Genomic DNA, 10,801 nt, shown 5'->3' on the forward strand with positions numbered 1-10,801 from the left:
ACTGTTGTATCCCGGAATAAAAGCTCTCTGAGGACTGGACCTAAAACTGAGTTCTGAAGCACCAGCGATGTACCCAAGATAGACATACGTGAGGCTTACCTAAGACGTAGCTCTATCATCAAATGAATAAACATGAATTCCAACTGAGGTTTCCTGCCTTTGGATCAGTTTGGATTCCACCATTTGGAAGTTACATAAAAGCAATTAAAACAGTTTAGGCCAAAAGGAGAATTACTGGCTCTCAAAACTTACAGGGAACGGAGTCCACATCATTGATGACACAGGACCCAGGACTCCTGTCACCATCCTCTGCTCACCATGCTGTGCTCAGCTTTATACTCCCCGCTGGCAGCAGGGGTTCCCCGGGAGAAGGATGTCTGCATGTAGCTTTTCAGCCCCTGGTTGATTGCAATCTGATTTTCAATGTCTTGTAATTTACAAAACAATACTGCTCCCACTACTTGGGGATTGGGGTTCTGATGTATTCAGAATCAAATTAACTAATTTATTTCATGACTGCTAAATCCAATCATGGAAAGCTGATAAAAAATAATTACTAAGGGGATTATTAAGGAGAAGAAAGAGGAAAGAGGTAGACTTGATCTTGTACTCACCTCCAAGGACCAGAGGACTCACCCAGGACTTTGCTAATGATTAGTGGTCACCAAGATAGACTCTTTCTCTTTTTCAATTAAGCATTATCACCATTTTTACTACTTCAGTTTATAATCCATTTATTATTGAGATTTCTTTTTCCAGCAAGAGTCAAAATGCATATAGCTAATCTGGTCCCTCCAAATTGTTTTCAATATATTTAAGATTGAAAGCAAGTAGTTTTTCATGACACTATTCTAATCATCACATCATGCAACTTGCTGTATTGAGGTTTGTGTGCAACTCCCACAATATAATTTTTACATATGTATGAAAACAAGAACAAACCACTTTGGGGGGAAAGCTTGTCAAGTTTAATCTTATTTCCTATTTGGAGTGATTTCTCACTCAGGGAATATGAACTTACTTAGCAGTGCTGTTTCTCCATAAAGAAAGCTTCACAAGGAATCACATAATAACAGCCCCAACTTTATGAATAAAATTAAAGTCAATCATCCTTGGAAGGCATGACTTGAACTGTTTACTAATCAGAGTGAGTATGGAAAATGAACTCTGCTGTGCATGTTAATTTTTCCCTCTTCTTTTCTTCCCTCCAATCAAATGTGGCATGCTTTAAAAAGCACTGGTCCAAGGTTCAGAGAGGAGTTTGAACTTTTGCTGAGGAAAAAACATTGATTTGGAGATCTGGAAAATGAGGCTATGTTCAGTTGACTTCTTGTTTATCTTCCCTATAAAACATACAGATGCTTTGGTACATCTTAGAAGCAAGGCAAATATATTTTCCTTCATGTAGGTCAAAAGCAAATGTGCATGTCCCTTGACCAAGGTGGTGACAGAATTCATCCATTTGAATAGGACTGTTTAAAAATGGCTGGAACACTTCACTGTTAAAAAACAACAACAACAACAAACAAACAAACAAACAAACAAAAAACATGGTTCAAACTAGGCACTTAGAGATGGTCCTGGGGCCAGCTGTCCTTCTGAAAGATTACTTAGGAAAAGATTAAAGAAAGATTACTTACTGAGCACTTAAAATATATTATCTATCAGAATAGCAGAGGAAAACAGATGGCACACTACAGTTGGATAATTTAAGCAGGATTTATTAAGTGGATTTATTTATTTTCTGTCACTTGCTCCTGCACGCTAACCCATTGGATGTCATTGTCCCTGAAGATGCTATTTCCCTGTGACTTTGGTTCTGGTTATACCTCCAGATGCAGTCTTGAGGACAGAGTAGAAACACGAATGGAGGAAGTTTGTCAATCATCCTAGAATGCCATCACAGCAAAATGAGGCTGTGCTAGTTCATTAGGACCACTCCAAAATTCAGAGGCAGGCAGTGGGGACATAGTCTTATCCCAGTGGCCACAACCCCACCCCCCCAGGGCAAGTCATCCAGAAACAGAGCTAAGACACACTCACCAGCATCTTACTATTTTGTTGTCTCCTTCTGACTTCCCCATCCCATCCTAACAAGCCCAGAAGACCTTTATCACCTCAGAGATTAAGCACATGAGTATAGCATGCATTTGAATTTCCACTCTTTATTATTGGTAAAGACCAAAAACCTTATCTTTCATAATGGTGTATCTTTCACAACTTATGTTTACAGTTGTAGCTTGGTTTCCCCAGGGTTGATTCCAGTACCTCTATGGATATCCAAATCTGCAGATGCTCAAATCCCTGAAATAAAATGGCATAGTATTGGCACACAGCCTATGCACACCTTATACTTTAATTATGTCTAGATTTCTTACAATACCTAAGACAATGTAAATACTATATAACTGGTAGTTATACTGTTTTGTTTAAGGAGTCACTACAAGAAAAAAGGCTGTACATTTTTCAGATCATATATAATTCTTTAAAGTATTTTTGATCCATGTTGGTTAAATCTACAGATGTATAACTCTCAGATATTGAGGGACAATTATATTTTGAAATTTAAATGCTGAGTGTCATCTCTTTATTTCTTTTTGTGATTCTGTTGTAATGATTCTACCCTCAACTAGGATTAGAAGAAAAAGGATTGAAGTATCAAGACATACCAGCAAAAGAAGCATGGTTAGTGTTTCAAAATATAACTGGCCCCCCATAGGTATTGGGGTATAAAATTTACTCATTTCCAGAGGTCCTGGGTCTTGTCTGGAACCTCTGCTTAGTGAACAGGACAATAGGTTTTATTGCTTAATCTGTTCCTTTGCCTGCAATCCCTCTACCTCTAACCACCCCAAGGAAGACCCTGGTTTGCCAGATGGGCCCTTTAGGCTGCTGTTGTGAAGACTTTGGAGGGGAAAAAAAGGAAAGAGGAGCCTATAAGGAAGACTTGGAAGAGTGTGAGGGATGGAGCTGAGGAAGGCAACTGTGCATGTTATGTGATGGCAGTGTTGAGAGCAAGAAAACACGGGAGACTTAGCCAGCACTGCTGGAAGTGGTGGGTCTTCTCTCAGCACTCAAGAAATGCATCTGAGGGAATTGGGTTGCTCCTAAGTTGCTTTTAATTACTCAGATCATGCTTTTTTGTTGTTGTTGTTTTTGTTTTTGTTTCTGTTTCTGCAGCTTCACTCTGGACCACGGAACCACTTGCATCATGTCATGCTAGTGTTCCACCCCTCTCTCTGTCTCTCCCTCCTCTGACTGCTCCCTTTCTCACCCTGCTTTCAAGATACTGCTTTTTAAATGAGTACTTATAAATTTATAGACTACCCGGACAGAATATGATTCTACTTGCAAATTTAGACCACAGTGCTCAAAGGAAAGGCATGATCCCATATACTTGGTCTTAAAATTTTAGCTGTTGAATACTGTGTATCACATATTATCAGTAACTATTACAATCCTCATAAATGTTGCTAAGTCTTTTTTTAAAATCCCATCTCAATTCCTATGCCATGAACCCAAACACTCTAAAGTATGTCCTAAACTTGCTTCCAGCCCAAGTCCAGCACTGAGCAGCATCACTACCCTTTTCGTTCAGTTATATGCCTACATTACAATTTATATGCAACTCTTGGGATTGCCATAACAAACAACCTAAAACTGGGTGGCTTAAGATAACAGAAGTTTATCCTTCCACAGTTAAAAATGGCCCTAACAGGGCCATTCTTCCTCTGAGTGATTTAGAAATGCATTCTTCCTTCCTTCCGTTTTCCTAGCTTCTGATGGTGCCTGGGATCTTTGGTGTTCCTTGGCAAGTAGCTATCTTGTGCCAATTTTTGCAGCTGTCTTTGCATGAACTTCCTCCTTCTCTATGTGTTTCCTCTGCATCTCTCTTCCTATAAAGACACAAGTAATTGGATCTATAATCCTCTATAATCCAGTGTGACCTCATCTCAACTTAAATAATTATATCTGCAAAGACACTATTTTCAAATTTAGGTCACATTCCAAGGTTCTGGGTAGATGTGGATTTGAAGGGCATCAATGAACCCAGCACACAATTCAATGTCATGCCACAAGCACTTCCTTCCCCCTTCACCCACACACACTAACTAGCCTAGGGCTTCCAACTCCATTGAATCTGTGGTCTGGAGTAGACACAAGAGTTAGGCTAGCATACTGAGCCTCTGGGTCCTGCTATTAAAATGCAATATTTGGCATTTACCTTGCTCTGACACTTTAGCTGTACCTTTCCAGAAAGGCATTTGCCCTGTGGACAGGGGGAGGGTAATATATTTTGGCATGATGCTGCTGCATCTTGATTTATTACTGAAGTGGAATTAAAACCCCACTGAGTGGCCAGCTAGCCAGCACATCATCTCTAAGGCATAATCCACTTTATCCATTTATAAAACACTTCAGAGAACACAGACCCGTTGGACAATGGTTTTGACATTTCTGTAGCACCAATAAAGGAAGAGGCTAAGTTCTTGGGAGTCAATTTGACTTATTGGTACCTTTCTGTTTATGTCTTGCCTTGTAATGCAGATTTATGGAACTAGACTGAACTCCAAGGCAAAGCCAGAGAGGAAATGCTGGTAAAGAGCAAAAGAAATGATCTCTTGCTATATGGACTCCTGAATTGAAAAGTGCAAATAAATCAAAGCTTTTTAAAAATCATTTTACACAAATCAAAACAGAAAAGCAATACCCTTACCATTTACTTATGGATATTGATCTTCCTCTGAGTGTGGCTGGAGAAGTTTTGCTGTGCCTAAAGATTCTTTGACCACTGAGTGTTAATACCCTCTGGCTAGGTGGCTTTAGGCTGGCTTTTTTTTATTGATGGTTACCTTGCCGATTCACTGAGAAGATCAGGATGACCAAAATAATCTCAGCTGGAAAGCCACCAAAACCAATCATTAAGGAATAATCTCACAAACTTTAGGCAGGGATAGCAAATACAATGTTTCCTGTGGACCAAGCAGGAACATAAATAAAAGAAATGGCTGCATAAAAATTGGAGCCCCTACTACTTAGAGAAGGTGCTATTTACTTTATGGCCCCATCAGAATGGGTCAGCATGAATAGGGTCAGTTATTAAAGTTCTTTGATGAAATAAAAAATTCCAAATTTTATATAAAATGTCTTCATTTTAAAACGTAGATGAATGATTGAAATGCTTTTAAAACACAGTTCCGGTAAAATAATGATAATAATAATCCATAAAACATGGCTTCCGTTAGCATCTACTGATGTAAAGTTGTGCTTCATGCTGAAAGAGGGAATATTCTTTGCTTATGGGGTAAAAGAGCTTTCCAATTTGAGCTGTATTGTTAACAATAGGTCTGCTTTTCTAGACAGAGAGACTTGGACTGAACTCATGGCTCTGACACTAATGAACACAAATCCTTTGAGCAAGTTATTTTCACTATTGGGACCTCAGTTGCTCTGTTGAAGCAAATGGTCTCTAAGTGTTTCTGTTTGCTCTAATTTATCCTGTGATTCTCTGGTCAAGTTCCTTGAAGGCAGCTATTAGGTCTCTTTTCCACAGTGCCTGACAGTCACCACTCCGCAAGTATTTTCCAGTATAGGATGAATTAGTAAGTGAAGGAATCCATATTATCCCTAGTTTCAAATCAGTAAACTGAGTCCAAAAGAGGCTAAGTAACATGCTAAGCTCTCACCATTAGTATGGGCAAAGCTGTGATAGAAAACCTGGGTCTTTCTGCTCATGAAGGAATAAATTAAAAGGAAAAGCACTGAACCTGGAACCTGAAGGAAGATGGACCAAGGGGAAGCTCCTCTTCAGTTTGTTGACCAGCAGTTCAGCCTAGTTCTGCTTCTCACTCCTGGTCACTTTATTTTAAAATTTTAGAATAATTATTCTTGTTATAATTCACTTACAGAAAAATCTATCCATTTTTAATGCTCAATTCTATAATTTTGAAAACACCATCATGTAATCACAATGGCAATCAAGGTAGAGAACAATCCCATCAAAAGTATGCAGATATTAATTACTCTTATTTGTCCCCACAACTAATATTCATTATTTTCCAGAGATTTTCCTATTGGCATTTCATTTTGGATAGTTTCTATTGATGTCTTTAAATTCACTGATATTTTCTGCAATGTCTAGTATCCTTTTAATCCCATCCTGTGCATTTTTCGCTTCAAATATTGTGTTTTTCACACCTAGAAGCTGAATTGGGATCCTTTTCATATATTCTGTATCTCTCTTAACTTGCTCCTGCCTCTCTCTGACGTCTTAAACATAGAGCATTCTGTTATAATAACTACTTTCAAATACTTGTTACTAATTCTATCATCTTTGTTATTTCTGGGTCCATTTCAGTAAGTCAATTTTTCTGATCATCTTGGGTCATACTTCCCTGTTCTTTTACACATCTGATAATGTTTTATTGTAGGTTAAATGCTTTGAATTTTACTTTGATGGATGTTCTATATTCTTTTATTTTTTAAAATACCCATGAACTTTGTTCTAGGATCCAGAGAAGTTACATTAAAATTCTTGGATCTTTTTGAGGTTTGCTTTTAAGCTTTGTAAGGTGGAATCAGAGAAGCCTTTATCCTGGGGCTATTTTGCCACACTATTAGGGCAGAAGCCTCCTGAGTACACCACTGCAAGCCCTGTGGATGATGAGGTTTATCTACTCCAACTGATGGAATAGGAACTGTCTGTGCCCTGTGTGAGCTCCTGTCCTGTGTTGCTTCACCTGCTTCTTCTGGGAAGTTCTTTCACTCGACTTACGTGTTTCTTCCCCTGCAAAAACTGGTTAGTAAGGGCATCTCCAGAGTACTCTCTCTCCCTCTTTTTCTCTTTGTAGCTCTCTTCCCTCTGCTATTCTGTGCTCTCTATGGCTTGGCTTCAAAAACTCCTAACGCCATTCCTTAACTCAGCAAGAACTTTGAGCTTTGCTGAAGTTTCTCCTCCTGCATTAGTCTGGAAGATCTCTCCAAGAAGTAAGTTGGAGCAATGGCAGGCTTTTTGCATGTTTGTTATCTAATATCTGAAGAAAATTTATATATTTTTCTAGTTATTTCTTTATGAATTGGAGGTGAGATGGGTGGAGTGAGAATGTAAATCAAGTCCCTTTATTCCATCTTGGCAGAAAGCAGGACATCGATTGTTTTTTGATCTTACCATCCTTTCATTCAGCTACCCTGAGTATTTTCTTTCAATATTTTCCCCTTTTGTCCCTTAACAATGCCCAATTCAGATCTCCTTCCTTGTCACATTGTCTCCAGTTCTTAAATAAATTGGAAATGGAAATAACTTTATTATTTTATTTCTAGTCAATAACCACAGCTAATTCACTTTTCCAATTGATCTATGTTGCTTTTACATTGCCACATCGGGTCTACTTCAGTGTAGTATTGATTCCTGCTGCAAATGCACAGCTCCCAAGAGCTGCTGCCTGGTCTCCGCATACAGCTGCATCCCTGGTGTTGGAATTCACTTCTAACACGACCCCTAGCATCTCCACCACCATTTCATTCATAAGTTCTTTATATTGTTCACCTTCATTTGTTTTCATTCAAAAACTCTTGTGGAACATCCATTTGTCTGGTTCTTCCATCAGGTCTGGGAGTGATGATGAAAAAAAAGTAATCGCTCCCATCCTCATGAACTGGACCATATTGCAAAGACAAGAGACAATAACCAACTCTTCATTTATATATTTGTAAGAGTACCACTTCAAAAACTTTTATTTCTTGCAATATTATAGACTACCTGTGCTAAAAATATTCTTATGCTTTTGAACATTGAAAATGCTGGATAAAGTTGTTTCTCAAATAATTATTTAAAAGCATAGTTCAGCTGCTGATAACGTAGGAGCAAAGAATTTATAAATCAGGTACAATAAAAAGTGTAATTGCTTTGAAATAAGGTAGAACACGCACCAAAGTCTGCATCTCTGGGGTACTAAAGGCTGGTTTTAAACAGGTGCCCATGTGAAAGGGGGAAAGGACCAAACCTGGAACCCAAGAAGAAGACGTCAGGTTAGAAACCCCCACATGGATCTGGGACCCCAGAAAGTGATGCTATCTGGGGGAGAAATAGCCATGGTTCCATCTCACAGACAGGTTGTTTCCATTTCCTTCTCAGCTCTAGGTGGAGCAGAAAAAAGTCTCTTCTGAGAATTCATTACTATGGCCTTTAATCATCTGATATTGGGGCTTGGATTAAGACATAAAGACCAAAGATCCCCAGGCCAGAAATGTAATTTAAAGTACTGCTGACAGTTCACAGGGGGAAAAAAATAAATGCAAATGACTCTAATATATGGCAAGATGATAAACTTCAGTAATAATAAAGGTACACTGAGGTAATTGTTTGAAGTGACGGAATCAACAGAAATACTATAGTCTCTTTACCCACTGCTGGCGAGTTTATGGAGAAACAGGCCTCCTCATATATTGCTTGGGCATTACAAAATGCTTCAACCCTGTAGAGGAGAATAGCTACTGAAATTATATATGCATTTACCATTTTATGCATCAAACCCATTTCTAGGAATCTATCGCAAAGATACACCAGGAAAAAAAAAATTACAAGTTGCTATCCATCACATGGCTAAAAATGCAGCTTTATTTTTAATAGAAAAAGCCTAGGTTTGGGGATATAGTTCAGTGACAGAACACTTGCCTAGAATACATGAGCTCTGGATCCAGTCCCCAGTGCCAAAAATTAAAATAGCAAAAGACAATATAAATAAAAATATGCTATATACTATTGCATAAGAAATATATTAGAAATAAAATGAGTGGAAATAAATGTAAAGAATGTAAAATGAGTGGAAATAAAAAAGAGGAAAAGATACATGATGCAAATACTGACCACAGAAGGGGGAAAGATAAATACATGAATTTTAGAAAAATAGAATTTCATCAAAAAGTATTATAAGATAAAGAAGATTACAGTATATTGATAAGTTGTTAACTTTTCCAGGAAGATATAACAATTAGATGTAACATTTCTGACTTTGAGTGCACCTAATACTGTAGCATAGAAATACATAAGGTAAAACTTATGGAGAAATTGAGAAGACTATAGCACAGTAGAGACATGTCCCAAAGGGAAGAACATCATGTGGTCCTGAACATTACAAATGCTGGATTACTGGTGTGGTAACTGCTAAGTGTCACTGAAATAAGCTACAGTCTAGTGTAAGCCACTATTATTTGTAGTATTTAGTCAAAGACATCTATATCATAATGAGTGCAGATTTAGACCCTGGAAGTGGAATTGCAGGAACAGAATCTCAGTGGTCTCCTCTTGGGAAGTGCAATGTGGACTCTAAAGACTTAGACACAACAGGCTGGAGTCTGGGACCTGCATGGCCAATCCTCTGGTAGGTCTATCTCCTGAGATACTTTGCAGGTTTTCCAAACTGACACAGTCTTCTTTCTCAATCCCTTTTTTTCAAATGACTTTAAGGTGATTTCCAAAAGTTGGAGGAAGTAGAAAACACAGAGATCATTACTAGAACTCCACAACAGGAAATTTCTGCTTAGATTATTGTTTTCTAAGGTATCCACAGCACATACTCATAATATACTATCATATTTGTGCAACCATAGGGTTATGTGAACGAGGTTACTCATGGTCAGTGATGACTAGCTTCCATGTTCTGTTCCTCTATACAGGCACTAAGGAGAACAACATCTTGGATGTACTTGTAACTCTTTGTGGTTAAAAAGACATCCAATGCACTGCTTGATTAGCTCACTTTTACATAAGATCTTTGGCTCTGGTCACTCCAACATGGAACTGACACAGAAGCAAGCAGTCTAAGAATCTTATGGGAATCATGAAACTCTTGACAAAGAACCCACATGCCTAACATGTAATAAAAAACATGGGGAAACAAAAGAGTGTCCTTGGGAAGTAAATTCTGTTTGTTTAAAATTTTGATGATCTAGTCATGACTCATTAGTGGAAGAAGAGTTTAAAATCATAAAATAATTCTTCACTCCAGTATGGATATGAAGCTGGATGATCCAGTAAATTTTCTTATAGTTAACTGGTGCATGTAGAAACATCAGCCCTCCATAGTGAAAGTTGGTAGAAAAAATGTTTGTTTGTTTGTTTGTTTTTTCCACTTTGGGTAATATGGGCATTTTTATTTTAAAATATTTGACAAATATTATAAATATTTAAGGTGCACAGTATGATTTGATACATGTACACATACTATGATGAATATCACATTCACACTAACATATCTGTAATCATCTATGCTATATATGAGATCCTGGAACTTATTCATCTTGTAATTTTGTAGTATGGATACTTGACACTACTAATTATTTCAAACCATGTACATAGGATAATATTCCATTTAATTTTGTTTTCTGCAACCTATTTCATCATTTTTTTAATTAGTTATATATAACAGCAGAATGTATTTTGATTCATTGTACACAATTGCAGCACAACTTTACATATCTATGGTTGTACATGATGTAGCATCACACAATATGTGCAGTCATATATGGACCTAGGATAATGATGTCCATCTCATTCCACCATCTTTCCTACCCCCATACCCGCTCTCCTCCTCTCCCTCCCCTTTGCCCCACCAAAGTTCCTCCATTTTTTTCCCATGTCCCCCCCCATTATGGATCAGCATCCACTTCTCAAAGAGAACATTCAGCCTTTGGTTTGGGGGGATTGGTTTACTTCATTTAGCATGATATTCTCCAAATCCATCCATTTACCTGCAAATGCCATAATTTTATTCTCTTTTAATGCTGAGTAATAGTCCATTGT

This window comes from Callospermophilus lateralis, chromosome 2, assembly GCF_048772815.1.
Source record: "Callospermophilus lateralis isolate mCalLat2 chromosome 2, mCalLat2.hap1, whole genome shotgun sequence".
Taxonomy (NCBI): Eukaryota; Metazoa; Chordata; class Mammalia; order Rodentia; family Sciuridae; genus Callospermophilus; species Callospermophilus lateralis.